The following is a 22,766-nucleotide window of genomic DNA, read 5'->3' as shown; positions in this document are numbered from 1 at the left end:
GGGAATAATTTGTGTTTCCACCAACTGGAATGGAAACACCTCCTTAACATTTGGAGACTCACAGTGGAACTTCAGAAGAGCATTGTCTCAGTGGGTGGCTCAAATTGGATCTAGAGTAAAGGCTCCTCTGAACTCTCTTACCAAAGCATAATGCAAACCACTAAAAAAAATAAACTGTTTCTAAGTAATTTACTGCTTCTCAGGACAAAGCCCAATAGTATTCAAAAGGAATAGGAAGCAGTCCATCAACCAGTAATGTAAAATTCACAAAGTCTGAAATCTAATTAGAACCTACTCTGGTATGCCAAGAAGCAGGAAAATAGCACCCACAAACCTGAAGGAAAGTTGATAGAAAGAGACCCAGAAAAAAAAAGGAAAAAAATTTAAAGAAAAAAACCAAAAAATTTAAAACCAATAAAAAATGAAAAAATAAAAAAAATTTTAAAAGAGGAATAAAGTATAAATAAGAAACAAATGAGACCCAGAAATGACACGGGTGATAGAATTAGCAGAAAATGATGTTAAAACAGCTATTATAAATATTACATATGCTCAAGAAGGTTGCATCAAGTGGATTATAGAAATTATAATTCACTGGGATTCTGCAGGTCTTTTGGTAGTGAATTCTCTCAGATTTTGTTTATTTTAAAATGTCTTTATTTCACAATCATTTTTAGATAATATTTTCCCTGGAGATAGAATTCTAAATTGACAATGCTTCTCTATCATTTAAAAAGTGTGAATCTAGTACCTTCTGGCCTCCCAGAATTGTTTCTGGTTAGAAGTCAACAATCATATTACTCTTTCCTTGTATCTAATGTGTCTTTTTTTTCTCTAGCTGTTTTCAAGATTTACTTTTTGTCTTTGGTTTTCAGCAATTTCACTATGATGTGTGTAAATATGCTTTGTCATTAAAAAATAGAAACCAAGTTGTCCTTGTAATGCCTTTAGGAATTGTAGTGTTGATTAGTTTTTCATCACTTTGTTTTAATTTGTCTTCTCTCTTTTTTCTTAATCAGTCTTGCTATGGATGTACCAAATTTAGTAACCTTATATAGCAGTTTAAGTTTTTTTATTCTACTTAAGGTTCAAGCTGTTTTTTTCCCCCAGCCTTGTAAAGTGAGAATTAGATTATTGATTTTACACCTTTCCCTTTTTTCTAATACGAGCAATTAAAGTGATAAACTTTGCCTACAGCCAGTGGTAGGCTACATTTATGTTACATAAGATCTTACCAGTATAACTGACAAGCACACACAGAATGATGTTTTTAAAGTGGACCATGGTTGCAAGAATTGGTAAAGATCTGTCTTGCCCGCTAATAACCCAATATTGTCAATATTTCCCTGCCTAGTTAGTGTTTTTTGCATCTTGTTTATGAAATCTTTGCATATCTCATGATAGTCATGTAAATTTTCCCCTAGAAATTTAAATATTTTACTATTTATATTTAGATCTGTGATCCATTTTGAATTTATTTTTCCCTGTGTGTGAGGCATGGGATGAAAGTTCCTTCTTTTTCTCTCCATATTGTTATCCAGTTGAACTGGATAACAGTACAGTTTATTGAAAAGACTGTTCTTTATTCCCACTGAATTACGTTGGCATTGTGTCATAAACTAGATGGTAGTGTATACTGAATCTTTTTCCAGGATCTTTGTATTTTGTTCCATTCTTGTATTTACTATCCTTGTACTAATAATACAACACTGTCTAATTACAGTAGGTTTTTACTGAAATAAGTCCCTGAAATCTGGTAGTGTTATGGCCTCCAGTTTTTTTCTTCTTCAAGGTTGCCCTGGCTATTCAAGTCTTTTGTACATCCATTTAAATTTTAGAACTCACCTCCATTATTTCTCACCCTCTCTTTCATATACTTTATCTCTTTGCATTCTTTATTCGAGTATACTAATTCTTCAGCCGTATCTATATGGCTATTAGTTTGTCAATTGGTCTCTAATTTTAGTTACCGTATCCAGTTGATTCTTGTTATTCACTGTACTTACATTCTATAAAATCACTGTGAACACTGAATTAGCAAATATTGAACATTGCTCCTAGGGGGATTATGGACTAGGTTTCTGCAAGCCGCTGGTTACATTTGTGTCAGTCAATCAATGGATAACCTTGTTTTATGTGTGTTTCTGCTTAAAGACACCTTATTTAATATGTATCATTCATTTATTAACATTAAACTCACTATAACTCTTGCCTGAACAAAGCTTATCTAACATATTTGCTCAATAAGGTACATCACTGCCTTCTTGCACTTAAAAACACTAGACAGTACTTGAGAACTGTGCCTGGGGGCCATTTTAAACAACAAAATTACCAAAAAAAAAGTTTAAAAATGTGAAAAACGTGACACTAAGTAGACAACGAAAAGGACACTTGTTTACAATAGCAGAGCTGAAATAAGAAGGCAGAACATCATCTTGTTCAGACTTAAATGGGAACATACACATTGGACAACTCAAATTATTCATTGCTCAAACTATTCTATGCATGTCTGCAAATGTTCATGAAAGTGCCATGATTATTGATTTTGAGTCAGAAAGAAATTTTAGCAGGTAGGTGAACTCACAATAAATCCACGAATAATGAGGATCAACTATTTTATTTTTAAATTTTTCTGCTGGTTTATATATATCTAAATGGTCATTTTAATAATATCTTATTCCTTCCCCATATTTTAGATATCTTATTTCTTAATATATTAAAGCTTTATATTAAACATTCATGGGCTTCCCTGGTGGCGCAGTGGTTGAGAGTCTGCCTGCTGATGCAGGGGACACGGGTTTGTGCCCCAGTCTGGGAGGATCCCACGTGCCGCGGAATGGCTGGGCCCGTGAGCCATGGCCGCTGAGCCTGTGCGTCCGGAGCCTGTGCTCCGCAGCAGGAGAGGCCACAACAGTGAGAGGCCCGTGTACCACTAAATAAATAAATAAATATTCATAATATTCTGAGCTGATAATTCCTGCATGTGTAGTCATTTCATACCTGATTCTATTGTTCTATCTGTTGAAAAGTGTTCAGGATAAAAGCTCCTTGAGGACAGATTTTTGCTGTGTTTATATGAGCACTTAGTTCTTCTCCACCTTTTAAATATATGTTAAAAATATTTTACAGAGATTACTGTTTTAGGGATATTTTACCTGCAGGATATAGTGAATATGCCTTTCAAAAACTTCTGATTTACTGGATTAGTTGATAATTAAGTGTTCAATTGCAAGATAGATAAAATGGCATTTTACTTCTTTCCATAATGACTGGTGAGAACTATGACACAGAGATATAGCCTTTGTAACTTACGGTGAAAACAGCCAGAACATATACCTGTAGGTCTTTTTCTCATCAGTAATTGTCACCACACATTGGAAGAAGAATGTGTAATAACTACAGGAATTAATATCATTTGAGTATATTTCTGTGGACTTTACCTGGGAGGAGTGATAGCCACTAGGTTCTGCTCAGAAGAACCTGTACCAGGATGTGTTGTTGGAGAATTCTAGTAACCTGTGACACTAGTTAAAGATGATTGCCCTATCATTTGGAGCACACAGCCAATAATAGCCCTTCCTTTTTCAGTTGCCCTAGATTTCAAAGGGCCTCAAGATACTGAATTTGAGTTTATAGACAATAGATTCTCAGACCCTCTTCTGTTCCCAGGTGGAAATTAACGTGTTTTCACCTTCATTAGATTTTTAATATGCCAAGGTCAAAGTGCGTCCATTCCTGAAACATTCTGTACTCTTCCTAGACGTCCCCCACCAAGTCCAATTGTAAGTGTCCAAGTCTTTGTCATTGCCCATGAACAGGCTATCAGGCTACCAAAGCACATATAATCCTTAATTTCAAACCTGGAAAAGAGCCATGGAGAGTAGAAGATGAAATGCAGTGTCAGTACTTTTCAAGTGAGTGAGCAACTGAGAGAGCAGCAAGATGGGAGACCTTGAAAGTAAAGTGCTTAGCCATGAAGTGTTGACCCTTCCATATGTGTTTAACAAGGCTAAAACTCTGAAGGTCATTACAAATACCTAAATCATTGGCAAGGCTCTCTTGCTTGCTGTTTCAAGGAAGATGTGCCTCTTTTTCTCTCTTTTGGTTTGTTTCAGTGTTCAGTAGAACATTATTTTCTTTGCAGCATCCAGACTTCCTCCTTTTCTTCTGCTTCCTCTTTGGCAATGTCAGTTCCTGTTTTCTCCACATCTCTTGTTTTCACTTCTTTTACCTGGTCAAATGTAACAATTCTTCCAGTTAATACAGCAACACCTTTTATCCTGGGGTAAGGAGATTTGGTCCACTGTGCAGGTGGCTTTCTGTGGGCCATGTGAGAATGTATCAGAGCAAGCTAGAAGGTGGGAATGTTGACCACAGTGGTGGTCTCTAAGTATGATATTGAATCTTTGGGAAGGTTCATTGGCTATTGCTTTCAGAATTAATTAGAGAAGAAAGAATCAGTAGGATAGGATAACTACACTTGAGGTGAGAAGCTGAGGGTCCTTTATTTTAACCTGCTTCCCCCAGATATTTTTTCAAGACTTTAGTTGGCATCTTTCCTTTGTAGTCATTGGTTGTGTCTGATGGATGGACTTTCTCCATGCTCTGGGCATCTTCTAAAGTCTTCAGAGTTGGAAAGCATAAAGCCTCATCTTTGTCTATTTCTATTATTTGTTAGCAGTGTAATTTCATTAAATTTCATGGCCTTAACAATACTATTTATATGCTGATGACCCCCAAATTTCTGTCTACAGGCCAAACCTTCCCTTATCCTCATATAGTCACCTGGATACTTCCTTTCTGCACTTGGAGACCTAATATCTATCTCAAATTCATGTCACTTTTTGTTCCTCTTTTCACTCACACCACAAATTTAATCCATTACCAAGTCTGACCTTCCTGTCTCCTTATTATATCCTGAGGGCCTCCACTCTTTCCTGTAACTATTGTTTTCACTCAAGCCTCAATATCCAGTATTTTTTGCCAAAATTTTTATAGTTTACTTGAAGATACTCTCACTTCTTTAATCTTATTTCTCTCTATTCTCCACGTAATAACCAGATGATTTTTTAAATTTTACTATTTTTATTTATTTATAAATAGTAAGTAAGGAAAGTCAGTGTTTCGGGCTACTCTCCCCCAAAGGTCATGAACATAAACTTCAGAAACATCTGGATTTTTAAAGACATAAGGTTTTGACAGTTACTTGGAAAGAAAAAAAGGGGTATGGGAAGATAAACCATCATACAGAAAGAACAGTCTTCAAGTGGAAGGGTAGAGAGAAATATCTAACGTATAATCTAAGAAAAATGCTATATGACATAGCAGATCATTACCAATTTTCACAACCACAGTCCACAAACCTAAAAAAGTATTTATGTCACAAGATTTAAAACCTTGTGATACAGATACGCAAAGGATGACTTTTTTTTTTTTTTTGCGGTACACGGGCCTCTCACTGTTGTGGCCTCTCCCGTTAAGGAGCACAGGCTCCGGACGCGCAGGCTCAGCGGCCATGGCTCACGGGTCCAGCCACTCCGCGGCATGTGGGATCTTCCCGGACCGGGGCACGAACCCGTGTCCCCTGCATCAGCAGGTGGACTCTCAACCACTGTACCACCATGGAAGCCCAAGGATGACATTTTTTTTAAAAGGTGAATTTTAATTTTATTTATTTATTTATTTTGGCTGCATTGGTTCTTTGTTGCTGTGCACAGGCTTTCTCTAGTTACGGTGAGCGAGGCCTATGGGCTTCTCATTGTTGTGGCTTCTCTTGTTGTGGAGAACAGGCTCTAGGTGTGCAGGCTTCAGTAGTTGTGGCTCACAGGCTTAGTTGCTCGCCACATGTGGGATCTTCCTGGATCAGTGATCAAACCCGTGTCCCCTGCATTGGCAGGTAGATTCTTAACCACTGCACCACCAAGGAAGTCCAGGATGGATGACATTTTTAAAGTGAAAACTAGTACATCTGTCTCCTACTATTACCTTGAATGGCATCCTGTTACTATTAGTATAATATCCAAATTCCTTCCAGGGTCCTCCTATACGTGAGCATTTCCTGACTACTGACTATATTTTTGTTTACTTCTTTGTATAAAAATATTTGAAGTATAACATAGTTAATTTTTACAATCAGCACACTGTATAATGAGCATTTAGATCAAGAATACCAGAGTACTGTGCCGGATGCCATTGTGTGAATATAAAATAATTTACTCATTCTGCATTCAGGCCTTTATGAGTAACCCTTCTATATAGTTTTATGTAAATGTCTTCCTTTATTTTTTTTTGAAAATATTTATTTCTAAATGGTTTAGACTTAATGTGAAATCCCAAGATTATACACAAATATTATGCACATTGTTTTTGCAGATATCCTTAAGTGGTAATTTAACCACATTTGCTTTATCATAGTCTATCTATCTGTCATTACACACACACACACACACACACACACACAGAGGTACATATTGTTTTCCTGAACTCTTTACCCCTAAATACCTAAGTGTGTATTTCCTAGAAACAAGGTCATTTTAAAAACATAAACAATACAGTTATCAAAATCAGAATATTAATATTGTTACAGAACTATTATCCAATCTACAGAGTTTATTCAGATTCTACTGATTGTCTCACTAATATTTTTTATAGTAAATGATAAAAAAAACCTTCTTTTGCTGTCTTGCTCATTCTTCCGTGGGTACTCTGGCTTTAATCTAGACGTCAGAGCTTGCTAATTATGACTCAACTTCTTTAGGCAAGAAACTATATGGATGCAACAAAAGTGCAGTGAATACTTGTAAACCACTCATGACCATGCCTTGGAGAACTCATGCAGGAAAGAAACCCCATGAACGCTGTGATTGTAAGAGAGCCTTTCCCAGTAAGTTAAAGCTAATCACTCATCAGGAAACTCACACAGGAGAGAAAACATATGGATGCAAACAACGTCAGAAAGTCTTCATTACAAAGTCAGTGCTCACCTATCATCAGAAGACCCATCACAGAGAAGGGAAATCCTATGGATGCAGCAAATGTGGGAAAACTTTCCCTTGGAAGTCAAAACAACTCACTTTACATCAGAGGACTCATTCAGGAGAGAGACCTTTCAGATGCAGAGTATGTGATAAAGCCTTCATGGTTAAGACATATCTCACTGTACATCAGAGAACTCACACAGGAGAGAAACAATATGAATGCTCAGATTGTGAGAAAGGCTTCTCAAAAAAGGCTCAGCTCCTGATTCATCAGCGAATTCACACAGGAGAGAGACCATTTGGATGTAGTCAATGTCAGAAATCTTTCATTACAAAGTCAGCACTAATCTATCATCAGAAAACCCGTCACAGAGAAGGGAAATCCTATGGATGCAACAAATGTGGGAAAGCTTTTCCTTGGAGGTCAAAACTCATTTTACATCAGAGGACTCATTCAGGAGAGAGACCTTTCAGATGCAGAGTATGTGATAAAGCCTTCATGGTTAGGACACATCTCACTGTACATCAGAGAACTCACACAGGAGAGAAACCATATGAATGCTCAGATTGTGAGAAAGCCTTCTCAAAAAAGGCTCAGCTCCTGATTCATCAGCGAATTCACACAGGAGAGAGACCATATGGATGCAGTGAATGTCCACAAGCCTTCATCCAGAAGTCAGATCTCAGTAATCATAAGAAAACTCATCATGCAGTAAGGAAATCCCATGAATGCAGTGAATGTGGGAAGGTTTTGTCCTCTAAGTCAACTCTCATTATACATCGGAGAAGCCATACAGGTGAGAAACCCTTCAAATGCAGTGCATGTGATAAAGCCTTCACATCAAAGGCACATCTCATTGTACATGAGAGAATTCATACAGGAGAGAGACCGTATGAATGCGTAAATTGTGAGAAAGCCTTCTCCACTAAGGCACATCTCATGATTCATCAGCGAATTCACACAGGAGAGAGGCCTTATGGATGTAATGAATGTCAACAAGCTTTCATCCAGAAGTCAGGTCTCACTAACCATCTACAAAATTGTCATTCTGGGGTAAAGTCGTATGGATGCAGTGAATGTGGGAAGGTTCTGTCCTGTAAGTCAACTCTCATTATACATCAGAGAACCCATACAGGTGAGAAACCATTCAAATGTAGTGTATGTGACAAAGCTTTCGCAGCTAAATCCTATCTTACTGTACATCAGAGAATTCATACAGGAGAGAGACCATATGAATGCTGCAATTGTAAGAAAACGTTTGCTACTTTGTCAACTCTCATTGGTCACCGGAGAACTCACACAGGAGAGAGACCCTATAGGTGCAATGAATGTCAGAAAGCCTTCTTTCGGAAATCAGCCCTGGCTAATCATCAGCAAACTCAGCATAGAGGAAAATCCTCTATGCAATGACTGTGGGAATGTGAGAAATCTCTTTTGATTAATCTTATCTACTCAGAGAACTCATACAGAATAGAAATGCCTATGAACGCTCTGATTATATAGACCCTTTTGGAACTCCTGTAGGAAAGAAACCTTATATATGGAATGAAAGTTGTACATCTTCCACCTGAAGACATCTCCTCATTATACCATAGGGAATCTCACCAAAAAAGAAACATTATAAAGGCAGCAATTGTCAAAAGACTTTATTTGAAAGCCACAGCCTATGCATTTAGGAGGTAAAAACCTATGGATGCAGGGAAAGTGGGAAATTATTCTTTTTCAAGTCATATTTGTTAGACATTATGGTATTCATTCAGGAGAGGGACCCTACAGTTGCAGTGAATGCAGCCAAGCTAAGAAAAATTACATCTCATTGTACATAAAAATAGAAATTTCAGGAATGTTGTGATAATGACAGTATTCCCTAGAAACTCAAAACTCTTTGAACATCTTGTACAGGAGAGAGATCCTGTAGGTGCAGTGAATGTGGTAGTCTTAATGCATATCTTCCGATAATGCATGTCTTCCTTACATCAACAAACCCAGATAGGAGGAAAGCCTTGTTAATGTAGTACATCCTTCATATAGATGTCAAAGCTCGCTAATCATCCACAGATTCATATAAGAGATAAATCTTTTTGAAACAAGGAATGTGGAAAGCTTTTGAAAGTGACATATTAAACACCAGTTACTTAATTCAGGAGAGAGTCCAGTGGATATAGTTAAAGTCTGCCTTTCGCCACAAAAGGGTGCGAATTGCAGTGATTGTCAAAATGCTTTATTTACAATTCAGAGCTCCTTAATTGCCCACTAACTCATATAGCAGAAAGACTCCATTCTCAGGGGGATAATTTCTAGATTCAATGAAGTTATAAAATCCTTAAGGAATGATATTTCTATACTACTCCAGTAAACTTCTACTTCAGTAAACTCATACATTACAGAAAAACTGTGATTACAGTCACTGAAAATGCTTCCTATGGAGGATTGGCTATCATTAAGCACCATGAGCTCTTGAAAACAGAAACAATTTGCTCCACACAGAGACTTTATGAATGTGGCAAAAGCATCAGTGATAAATTATATTTTATTTTTGCATTTCATGGTTTTATTTCTTCACATCTGACTGTATCTTAAACTGTGATGCATGTTATAGTTGATGGAATGTCATCATTTCATTGTTAGGGCTTTTCTACATTTGGTGGCATTCTAGATTTGAGTAATTAAGTAAAATCTGGAAACTATAGAATGAAATAATTTTCTAAGGGTTTAATATAATTGTTTTAGAAAGGATTCCAGAGAATATTCTACTACAAATATTAGGTATTTTCACTGCAAATACAATGCTGTTTGAATATAAAAAAAAAAATAGAACATAAGGATCAGTTGGATTTCAACCAAGGTTTGTAAGAGTTATGTTGTAGACTATATACTACATAAAATGGGCTTTATGTATCTAATTTTATTTTTATTTTTGGAATTACATGAAGAATGTAATTTTTAGAGTTTAATAAATTTCCAGCATAGGCATAGAATGTTGAGTAATATAATCTAATATAAATAGAAATGTTCTATTTCCTTATAAATCAAAATTTAATATGTAATTTGACTCATTAATAAGTCTAAAGAATTACATCACATAAGTTTGTTGTCCTTATTTTTACTGTCTTTTTTAGTATTTCTGCCAACTGTGATGATACATCACTTCTTAAAGCCTACATTTTTCTAGAGCCTTATTTTTGAAATATCCAAAGATGATAAAAGATGTACATAAAATACTAAAAAACAAGCAGCACATGAGACTGAAGGAGGGAAGAAGACAGGGTTATGTGTGGTGAGTTCAAGTGCATTGTATTTCCACTGCTGTGTCAAACAGGAACTTTGGAATCATTATTATAACATGTCCTTGGGCACTACAAACATTTCCTTTCCTCTTAGCATTTCCTAAAATGCCTGGTATTATTCTAATATTAAGAATAATTGCAGAAATTGGAACTCTTGCACATTGCTGGCATATAAAATGGTTCCATTGCTATGGAAAAAAAAGTTGGTGGTCTCTCTAAAAAGTTAAATATAGAATTACTATATGACCCAGGAATTCCACTCTTGGGTATATACCCAATGAAATTGAAAACAGGTACTTAAATACTTGCATAACGTTATTCATAGCAGCACTATTCACAATAGCCAGAAGGTGGAAACAACTCAGATGCCCAGCAGTGGGTTATTGGAAAAACAAAATGTGGTATGTGTATATACATGTACCTATACATACACATATATGTATAATGGAATATTAATCACCTATACAAGTGAAGTATCGATATACATTATAACATGAATAAGCCTCAAAAACAGTACACTGAGTGAAAGAAGCCAGACACAAGAGATCACATATTGTATTTCTATTTATATGAAATGTGCAGAATAGGTAAATCTATAGAGACATAAAGCAAATTGGTGGTTACCAGGACCTGGGGGGAAGGAAAAATTGAGACTGAATGATTAATGGATATGTAGTTTTCTTTTAGAATAATGAAAATGTTTTGAAACTAGATAGAGGTGGTGGTTGCATAACATTGTCAATAGAGTAAGTGGTCACAGAATTGTATACTTTGAAATGGTTAATTTTATATTTTGTGAATTTTTACATCAATAAAAGTATATTTGAAAAGAATAACATTGCAAGAAACTTTGCACTCAAAATGCAGATAAAAATCAAGTTGCTTACAAAAAAAAAACCTGCTCAGCAAAACCGGTGTAAATATATCTCTTTTTTTTTGCGGTACGCGGACCTCTCACTGCTGTGGCCTCTCCCATTGCGGAGCACAGGCTCCAGACGCGCAGGCTCAGCGGCCATGCCTCAAGGGTACAGCCGCTCCGCGGCATGTGGGATCTTCCCGGACCCGGGCACGAACCCGTGTCCCCTGCATTGGCAGGCAGACTCTCAACCACTGCGCCACCAGGGAAGCCCAAATATATCTTCTTTAACTTAATAGATATTAGCTACCAGAACTTTATAGCTAACATCATATTTAATGATGAAAGTTTGAAGACGTTCCCTAGTTGTTCACCATTGAGGTACAAGTCTGCTGCCTCTATTCCTGCTTAACACTCTGCTGGAGGTCTTAACCAGCACAGCATGACAGTAATAACAACTAAAGGGTTTAAAATAGGAAATAAACTTGTCATTATTTGCAGATGATGTGATTGCCTATGTGGAAAGAGGAGAACCCACAGACAACCATGTAAAATAATGAGAGTCTACCGTATAGCACAGGGAACTATATTCAATATCCTGTCATAAACCATAATGGAAAAGAACATAAAAAAAGAATGTGTATATATATGTATGTATGTAGATATATATGTGTATATATATATATATATATATATATAAAACTGAATCAATTTGCTGTACAGCAGAAATTAAGTCAACATTGTAAATCAACTATACTTCAAGAAAAAAAAATAAAAGGAATCTAGTAGAATTCTCTAGATGCTTGCTTGCAACTTCAGGCACTAGCGATAATCAGAACACTTTTGAAAAGTTCTCTATTCACAATAAAAATTATGAGAGAATTTGAAAGATTTATATCACTTTATTGAAAGACCTTTAAGATGACCAAAATAAAGGAAGTAGATTGTCTATTAAATGAGAAGGCTCAGTATAACAAAGATAATGGTTCGCCTCCAATAAATAAGTCTTTTAAGTACCAAGATGCAAATAAACATTGTTGAACATCCAAGAACATGCATGAACTTTTTTTTTTTTTTTTTTTTGCGGTATGCAGGCCTCTCACTGTTGTGGCCTCCCCTGTTGCGGAGCACAGGCTCCGGACGCGTAGGCCCAGCGGCCATGGCTCAGGCCCAGCCACTCCACGGCATGTTGGATCTTCCCGGACCGGGGCACGAACCCGTGTCCCCTGCATCGGCAGGCGGACTCTCAACCACTGCGCCACCAGGGAAGCCCTCTTTTTTTTTTTTTTTTAACAAAAGGTTCAGAGCCATCATGACTAAGCACAGGCAACAGAGCACAAAAGTTAAAGTAAAAAACAGATGTAATATGGAGTCAGTTATTCTTCCCTATTATAACACTGAAGCTCAGAGTCCAGTATGAACATGACAGATCTCATCCCCATGACCCTGGGGGTGGGTTTGGGGCAGGAATTGGAGATGAGGATCCACTTTGCTGTCTCAGCACAGCGCTGAGTGCCCTGTCTATCCCACGCTCCCTCACACACACACAGTTCACAGCAGTGGACTCAGGAAAGTTTCCCCCTCAGCTGCACCTGCTCTTAATTAATTCTGTCTTAATCCCCAGGACCTGCAGATGCTGGCTTGGGACTAACGTTTACCGCTTCTTTGCAGATACACCACAATCCCTTTGCAGATAATGTCGGTGCCTCACAGGTGACAGGGTAATTGCAGAGATTTGGGGGGAGATGGACTCGTGATCTCAAGACACATAACCGCTTTGGCTTACATGGCACGTATTTACTGACGGCCACAGTCCTGCTGCCCGTTTCCAAAGCAGAGATAAACCCTGGTGAGTGTTTGCTTATGGCTCGGACTTGAACAAGGTTTGGGAGACAGTGCCTAAGAGGAGAGAGCAGCTGAGGAATGGACAGGACAGAGGTTTCCCCTTGGGTCTCAGGACAGTTTTTTCTCAGCTGGACTCTTTCCTGGACTGAGAGAGGGATGGGGAAGGTGTAACACCGGAGACCACACAGCAGCAGTAGATGGTCGTGGGTACTCCGCTGGAAGGGGAATGGACATTGCTGAGGCTGAGTCCAGCCTGAGGATAAGGGTTGCTTTTCTTCCTACTGCTCTTTCCCTTTAAGATTGGAGACTAGGTTTTCCATCAACTCAAACCACTGAGAACTAGACTCAGAGTTGAGAAATTTTGATGTCTAGAGTTCAGGGTTAATGTTCAGACTGTTCAGCTGTGGTCCCTGTTCTCTGCACACACATTTGCACTCAGACTCACACTGCTCCACTATTGCCCTCACAGACAGATTCCAGAATCTGGATGGACCTGGAGAAACGCATGGGCATGGGACGTAGAGGGTTACAATATTGTATGCTTTTCTTTGTCACTGAAAGGCACAGTTTAAAAGCAATCCTGCATAAGAGTCCAGCCTCTGGAGGCCAGAGCGGCTTATCTTCAATTCCTGGCTCTGCCTCCTACAGTCTGGGGGATTGGGAGCTCCTGAGTCTCAGCTTCCCAACCTGTGAGCCAGGAATAGGAACAGTGTCACTCTGAATACTGAATAGAGTGAATGAACATTAAAGAGGGTGATATGCCGGCCCACAGCAAGTCTCTAGCAAATGGTAGTCATGACGGTCTCTCCCGCATGATTCTAGAGCGAGTATTTTGCAGCCAGACACACAGCTGGTCACACTATCATCAAACTTCACCCTATCTCTCTGTAATTCTATATTGATTCCCCAATTCCATCTTGTGTTGTTTGGACATTTTGTGGGAAGAATCTGAATGACTTCTCTCTGTGTGTTTGTGTGTGTGTGTGTGAGAGAGAGAGACAGAGAGAGAGACTGTATCTAGACCACACCCACATTTACCAGTATACCAGTGAATTAATCCCAAGAAAACTTATGAATAATGAGACATTACATCCAAACATTATCTCTTATTCAGCAAAGAAGGCTATCGAAGATGTACTTAGGAATTTCTTCTCAGCAAAGATTTCCATAGCAGAGGATAACCCCTTTAAACAGATCCGTGTTTTTCTTTTTTTGCTTTGGCTTTGTGATGCAGTGCCCCTTAAACCTTAAAAGGGGAAAAAAATCTGCTTTCTCTCTTTTTTTAATTTTATTCAACATAGTTTTGGAAGTTTTAGCCATAGCAATCAGAGAAGAAAAAGAAATAAAAGGAATCCAAATCGGAAAAGAAGAAGTAAAGCTGCCACTGTTTGCAGATGACATGATACTATACATAGAGAATCCTAAAGATGCTACTAGAAAACTACCAGCGCTAATCAATGGATTTGGTAAAGTAGCAGGATACAAAATTAATGCACAGAAATCTCTTGCATTCCTATTTATTGTAGGTGATTTACAATGTTGTGTTAATTTCTGCTGTACAGCAAAGTTATTCAGTTATACATATACATATATATACACATATGTGTGTGTGGGTATATATACATATATGTATACATTCTTTTTCATATTCTTTTCCATTATGGTTTATCACAGGATATTGAACATAGTTCCCTGTGCTATACAGTAGGATTTTGTTGTTTATCAAAAATCTGCTTTCTTAAAATTGGCTAGTAGGATTTGAATTATCCACTGACTGACTTTGAATTAGAAACTTCCATACTGAGTCACCTTTAATCTAGTAACAAAAGAGAAACCAGTCTGATTTAAATTTATTTTAAAACTAATACTCAGACAGTATTTACATACCTTGGGTCAGATCAGACCTAGCCTGCCATTTACTGGAATTTAGTGACCTTGAGAAAGTTAAAAAAAATCTCTCTGCCTCATTTTCCATCCATGTAATATAGAACAAGAATATTCTTTTACACTGAGCATTCAGTATTAACTTATATGAAGGGCCTGTTCGTAGCCCTACATGCGAAAGCTCATCAATAAATTGTATCTCCTGGTATTTTCTCTGAACGGACTGTGAGCCGCTTACTGGAAAATGGATTAGAAATACAGAAATGGGTAGCTCTGTTCTAATTTCACCCCTTTATCTGTGTTTCTATCTTCCTAATCACTTCCACTTGTCATATCTGTCTTTATACTTCCCCCTTATGTGAATAAGTCTCTTCCAAATCCAACCTGCCTTTTCTTCTACTGTCTTCAAGTCAGTCTCCTTGAAGATACAGGGTTTGTTTCCAGCACTCTGGCAGCCGGGAACTCTCTCAAACATCACTGCCCCCAGCTCCAAGTAGCAAGTCTGACTGTGCCTGACTCACCAGTTCTTGATCTGTTCTTTACAATTCCATTTTCATTTTCATATTTATTTCTGCCTGATGCTTGCCTCTACGGCACTTGCAGTACTCAAGGTTTTCCCACTTGTCCCTGCTGTCAATTTTTTTTTTTTCCATAAAGAGAAACCCATGAAGCACCAAGCACCAGGTGGAAAAAGCAAACTCAGCAGACATCTTGAGTCCTATTGCAGAAACTTTTCATCTATAGTAAACTAAGCCCATGCACCACAACTACTGAGCCTGCACTCTAGAGCCCAGGAGCCACAACTACTGAGCCCGTACGCCTAGAGCAACAAGAGAAGCCACCGCAATGAGAAGCCCGCGCACCACAATGAAGAGTAGCTCCCGCCAGCCGCAACTAAAGAAAGCCTGTGCACGGCAACGAAGACCCAATGCAGCCTCAATAAATAAATAAAATTTAAAAACTGTGAGAGCAGTGCCTGGCGCAGGGTCAATACTCAGTACATTGTCACTCTTTGTATGCTTATTTTTCTGGTCTCACAAAACGTGGATTACAGTGCACATTTCATCGTGAGCCTAGAGCAGGGCTGGGATATGGTAGGATATGATGTATCAGGCCCACGTGTCATTTTAAGAGTTAATTTGGAAGGAAACACTAATTCACCCAGGCCTGATTTGATCCATAACAAGGCTGTCATTCTCTATCATGTTTTAGAGCCTTTGACCCTGGCAGGACCCCTCATTACTGGAGTAAACGAGGGTGGTCATGTTGACTAAGGTCAGTGGGGAGGGAACTGTGGAGGAGCTCAGCAGTACTGTCTTTAGGTCTCTTTTGGAGCCAACATTGTTACTTTATATGTAGAAAAGTCTCCTCAGGACAGACATGCAAGTGGGTCCTGTTACAATTTGTGCTGCAGGAGAAACATTAGAAAAAAGACATAAATAGATCACAAAAGGCAGAGATATGGTGGCAATCAAACTGATTTGTACGTAGATCTAATATAATAGTCCCAGACTCTAACCCAGATCTTCAACCTTTATTCTTCAGGCCCAGCTGCTTTTGGGGACACACTTTCTCCTTAGTATGTGGAGTCCCTCATGATATTCAAACAAAACTATCATTTTTTATTGTTGTAAGAGCTTAGTCTTATATATACCTTTCTTTGTTCCCTGGTATACCGTATTGACATTAAAATGGAAAAAGCAGAATCCTGGAGAAATTTGCTGCTTATTAACTATTTTTGAAAACCATTCTTGTTTGTTGGTAAAGATGGTATTAAATTCATCTATTGGGTTATTTTAAATCCTTTGTGTGTGTGTGTGTGTATTTTAACTAGGAAAAAAATGTCAAAAAGTCAGTCATATACCTTGCCTCCTATGGGGCCATGAGTAACTGTGATGCCTCCAGAAATGTGATGGACGGCCACATGGGAGAGTGGTTGAGCATGGTTCCGATGAAATTCAATTATTACTATCGTTTCACAAAAATTTGCTGACCATGTCCTGCGGGCCACATAGTCCGCTGAGTGCTGGCTGGGTAGAGGTACCAGGACAAACATGCCTCCTGCTGATACTAAATTTAAGCTCAAGGGGTGAAATGCAAATTAAGTACAAAATCTTAGGTAAATAGCAGAAAGAGACCTGGATGAAAGCTAAAGAATTTTTGCTCTAAGAGAAAATAACTGGTGGTACCTAATTTAGAATGAAGGATTAGAGGTGGCCTCTCAGATAGAGTGATGTTCGCTGAGACCAAAATAATGACTATGCCGGTATATACAGTAGATTGTGGGAAATGCTGCAGGCAGAAAGAAGAGAATGTCAGATGTCCCTGATGTAGGAATGAGCCTGAAAACTCAAGTCATCAAAAAGACACCTGTGTAACTGAAGTGTCCTGGGTGAGGAGAGGAACAGTGGAAGATAAAGCTGGGACAGGATGAAGGATTTTGTCTTTTATCCTAAATAGACTGGGAAGTCTGTCAAAGCTTATCGAGGGGAGTGATGTGCTACAAACCAGGTTTGAAATGTACCAGTCTGCCTGCTTTGGAGAATGCATGGGAGGGAAGCAAGGGTGCAGTCAGGTTTAAATGGGAGAAAAGATTCAACATCGTCACTAGTTGCTGATAACAGCCTTGCCGGACAGTCCGAGAGAATCAATGGAAAGAATATGAATAGCAATGGGATTGTTCTGTTAGAGGGATAAGAGATGATAATCAATAACTTTCTTGTACACAAGCAAGAAAAATTAGAAAATAAGAAGCAAATCAGGGCTTCCCTGGTGGCGCAGTGGTTGAAAGTCCGCTTGCTGATGCAGAGGACACGGGTTCGTGCCCCGGTCCGGGAAGATCCCACATGCTGCGGAGAGGCTAGGCCCGTGAGCCATGGCCGCTGAGCCTGCGCGTCCGGAGCCTGTACTCCGCAATGGGAGAGGCCACAGCAGTGAGAGGCCCGCATACCGCAAAAAAGAAAAAGAAGCAAATCAATATGCAGCCTCCCCCCCAAAAAAACAGGTTAAGAAGAAAAGTGCAAGCTGAAAATAAGTAAAAATCATTGCCTTAAAAGCAGTAAAGAAGGGGAAATAATTAAGAAATATATCTCACAATATTATATGGATGTTAGTTGCTCTGTCTTTATCTGTGAATCTAGAGAAATTTCAACCAAAACTTAAACTGATCCTATAATTCATTTAGAGGAGAAAGTCACAAATAATTTGAAAAGAAAACAATACTTAAAAGAGACCTGCCAGGTATGCCTATCCTAGGTCAGTTATGGTAGTAATTAAAAGCGCCATTTTAAGTTCTTTCTGCTTCTTTTTTTTTGAGGGGAATATTTGTTTTACTACATAAATGTTTGGTATTTTCTGTTCAGGTTTGTTTTGTTTTTAATTTTATTTATTTATTTTTGGCTGTGTTGGGTCTTTGTTGCTGTGCGTGGGCTTTCTGTAGTTGCGGCGAGCAGGGGCTACTCTTAGTTGCAGTACGTGGGCTTCTCATTGTGGTGGTTTCTCTTATTGTGGAGCACAGGCTCTAGGCGCATGGGCTTCAGTAGTTGTGGCAAGCAGGTTCAGTAGTTGTGGCTCGTGGGCTCTAGAGCACAGGCTCAGCAGTTGTGGCACTCGGGCTTAGTTGCTGCACAGCATGTGGAATCTTTCCGCACAAGGGCTCGAACCCGTGTCTCCTGCATTAGCAGGCGGATTCTTAACTACTGAGCCACCAGAGAAGTCCCCTCTTCAGTTTTAATTTTCTTCTTATATCAACATTTAGGATATAAATTTACCTCTAAGAGTAGCTCTAATAGAAATTCTAAGACTTAGAATATTTTCTGTATCATTTAACTTTAAGCACTTTTTAAAATCCTTTTTATTTAGAAGTTGCAGAGAAGTTCCCCAGGCCTTCTGGGATCGCCCCCGCCTCTGTGCAGTTTTGGTGTCAGGGGTTTGGGAAGAATTCATATTTAGATTTGAGTGTTTATTCCTTCTTCAATTCTCTCTCTTCCAGGATTTCCCCTATAAATTTCCAGGTTTTTAAAAAAATCCCTGGGAATTCCTGGTAGTCCAGTGGTTAGGACTCTGCACTTTCACTGCTGGGGGTGAGAGTTCAATCCCTGGTGGGGAAACTAAGACCCTCAAGCTGCTGGGTGCGGCCAAAAAAAAAAAAAAGAAAAAAGTCCCTAAGTTCTGTTCTCTGGCACTTTGAGATGGTAAGGGCTGCTATTTTCCATTGCCATTGACGTAGGTTCCACTGTCATCAATATAGGTTCTGCTACCCTAGCTTCAGGCCATAAATCCTTGTGGTTGCACTTTATCAAGTACATGTAAACTGTCCTTCAACTTCTGTATGTTGGGGGATGCTTTCTGGTTCCTCTAAATAGTTGTTTTTGAATATTTTATCCGTTTTTTATAATTCTTTATCTGTGGGAAAATCCATTTATTTGTTTTATACTTTAAAAATATTTTCTCACAGGTACTTTCCACTCTATTTTCCTCCCCATCTTTCTTCTCTCTTTCAAGTGGTTCATTTCTATTGATCTCTTTCCAAGTCCAATGACTCTTCTGTCATATTCAGTGATTTTTAAATTTTGGATGTTTGGAATTTTCATTTGGTTCCTTATATAGTTACTATTTTTCTTTATTCCCTCGATCATAGTTATAAAATCTGCTTTAAAATCATTGTTTGCCAATTCCAACATCTGAGTTATCTTGGGTTTAGTCTCCATTGATGATTTTTTGTCTTGAGTTTGGGTTACATTTTCTTGTTTCTTTGTATGTTTAGTAATTTTGGATTGTATACTGATACATCGTAGAGGTTGAATTTTGGTTGTGTTTTCCCAAAGAGTATAGATTGTTTTTTCTTCAACAGACAATTTGCCTAAACTTAAACTCCATATTCTGAAATCTCAGTTATTTTAGGCTATGGGGGACTGCTTGGTATCTACCCCATGCATGCACATTCAGGGTCAGCCAGAGTCTTAAGATAGATGTTGTATCTAAAATTTGTGGTACTGCCTTTGTGGCTCTCTTTTTTTTCAGATTTCCTTTGCAGCCTCTGTGGTTATCCTGAACTTTGTCCTTTGGTTCTTTAGACCAATAGGGCTATGGGGTGCTGTTGTTCACTCTTTAATGAACTAACTCTGTAGGTGGTCATTAAAAAAAAATGGCCACTGAACTTCCCTGGTGGTGCAGTAGTTAAGAATCCACCTGTCAATGCAGGGGACACAGGTTCAATCCCGGGTCTGGGAAGATCCCACATGCTGCGGAGCAACTAAACCCGTGCGTCACAACTACTGAGCCTGCGCTCTAGAGCCTGCGAGCCACAAATACTGAAGCCCGCTCACTCTAGGGCCTGCATGCTGCAACTACTGAAGCCCCCGTGCCTAGAGCCCGTGCTCTGCAACAAGAGAAGCCACCGCAATGAGAAGCCTGCTCGCCACAACTAGAGAAAGCCCGTGCGCAGCAACAAAGACCCAAAGCAGCCAAAAAAAAAAAAAAAAAAATGGCTGCACCATGCAGCATGCAGAATATTAATTTCCCAACCAGGGATCAAACCCTTGCCCCCTGCAGTGGAAGTATGGAGTCTTAACCACTGAACCGCCAGGGAAGTCCCCCCCAAAAATGTATATGTATATATTTTTGTGTGTCTATATATGTATATACACATTCACACAAGGATATATGGATGTCCAGCACGTGACAGACATACACCCAAGATACTGATGATGGAAAGATTTGGACGACACTGACTAAGCCATGTGGAGGCTTCCAGCTTCACTCAGAAGGCAGACAAACAATCAAATAAATACAATAGTGCATAAGTGTTAGTGTTATCTTGATGCTTTGTGATTGTTTTTCCTTTGAAGTCATTGATGGAAGGACGGAAGTGAAGTTGGACAGAAATAATTTTGGGATATATCATAAGTTTAATGGTTTATTAGGGCAATTATTAAATCGGATGCAATATTGTATATTGATAAGCAGTGCTGGCTTTGTGTGCCAACAATAATTATAACTCACGGGAAGCAGCTTATTATAAGATTTAGGGTATTTACCTATAAAATTAATAAATTGTATCTTATTAGATTATTGTGCAAAACTAAATGGTGAGGAGGCAGGACTTCCAAAATAGCAGAGGACCTGTGTAAACCCACTGTTTCATGAAAGCAACATAAATACTGGAAAAATGCAGCTCTATGTACAGTAGCCAAGACATGGAAGTAACCTAAGTGTCCATCGACAGATGAATAGATAAAGAAGATGTGGCACATATATACAATGGAATATTACTCAGCCATAAAAAGAAACGAAATTGAGTTATTTGTAGTGAGGTGGATGGACCTAGATTCTGTCATACAGAGTGAAGTAAGTCAGAAAGAGAAAAACAAATACCGTATGCTAATGCTAACGCATATATATGAAATCTAAAAAATACGGTACTGATGAACCTAGTGGCAGGGCAGGAATAAAGACACAGACATAGAGAACGGACTCGCGGACACAGAGGGGGAAGGGGAAGCTGGGACGAAGTGAGAGAGTATCATGGACGTATATACACTACCAAATGTAAAATGGATGGCTACTGGGAAGCAGCTGCATAGCACAGGGAGATCAGCTCGGTGCTTTGTGACCACCTAGAGGGGTGGGATAGGGAGGGTGGGAGGGAGACGCAAGAGGGAGGAGATATGGGGATATATGTATATGTATAGCTGATTCACTTTGTTGCACAGCAAAAACTAACACAACACTGTAAAGCAATTATACTCCAATAAAGATATTTTAAAAAATTTAAAAATACTGGAAAAATGATTAAAGTCAACTTTATTACGACTCTAGAAATTAACCAAAGGCGTACAAACAACCTGAAGAGCATTTTTAGTCAAGAAAAAATTTTGAACCTCAGTAAAAACAGTGGGGTTTGTGGAGTTCTAACCTTGTTTACTCCCATCCCCCCTCCGCAGTTCTGTACTAGCTTTAGAAAAACAGCAACCTCACAGCTACAGTAGCCATGAAAACCATTTGGCAAAAAACAGTCTCAATTGTTTAACACTGTGGTAGCTTAAGGCCGCAAAACCAGTTGGGGAAAACATTAGCTTGGCCAAAAATTTTAAAAGGAATGTCAAGAATGAGATACTCACAAGGAGCTGTTAAGCACTATGACACATTCCTGAGGATCTAAAAGGCCACGCACCTACACAGGGAAATGTACATGCCCAGAAAAGACCTGAAGGTCACTGATAATTCACCTCTGGCTGACCTTGAAATCCTGCAGCAGGAAGAGAAGGCTAGGGCAGACTTGTAAACTGCCTAAGCATCGAAGTAGTAGTAGAGGGAGGGGTTGGGGAATACATTAGGAGTATGGGACTAACAGATATACATGACCATATAGAAAGTAGATAAACACAAGGATTTACTGTAGAGCACAGGGAACTATATTCCATCTCTTGTAATAACATAATGGAAAAGAATCTGAAGCTGTACACCTGACACTAACACAATATTGTAAATCAACAATAGTTAAAATTTTAAAAATAATAAAAAAGGGCTTCCCTGGTGGCACAGTGGTTGGGAGTCCGCCTGCTGATGCAGGGGACACGGGTTCGTGCCTCGGTCCGGGAAGATCCCACATGCCGCGGAGCGGCTGGGCCCGTGAGCCGTGGCCTCTGAGCCTGCGCGTCCAGAGCCTGTGCTCCGCAACGGGAGAGGCCACAGCAGTGAGAGGCCAGCGTACCGCAAAAAAAAAAATAATAATAATAATAATAAAAAATAAAGTAGTGGAGCATTAAGGCACAAACTACCCTTGGCAAAAGGTGAAGAACTCACTGACTCAGGACAACTAAGGAAGCTAACCAGGCAGAGACTTCAGTGACTGCACCCTGCAAGGGAAACAGACCAGGAATGTCACTGAACTAACTGCAACAACAGTAGCAGCA

General features: G+C 39.0%; 1 long non-coding RNA gene across 1 annotated transcript; it reads left to right on the top strand.

Moving 5' to 3' along the window:
• Window positions 1–5,445: 5,445 nt before the first annotated feature.
• LOC307178548 lies at window positions 5,446–13,567 on the top strand. Its single transcript, XR_013825223.1, has 3 exons — window positions 5,446–5,654; window positions 10,098–10,255; window positions 12,216–13,567. It is a non-coding gene; the product is annotated as an uncharacterized lncRNA (long non-coding RNA).
• The last annotated feature ends 9,199 nt before the right edge of the window (window positions 13,568–22,766 follow it).

Source organism: Stenella coeruleoalba (assembly GCF_951394435.1).
Source record: "Stenella coeruleoalba genome assembly, chromosome: 20".
NCBI lineage: Eukaryota > Metazoa > Chordata > Mammalia > Artiodactyla > Delphinidae > Stenella > Stenella coeruleoalba.
This window is presented reverse-complemented; position numbering and strand designations above follow the sequence as displayed.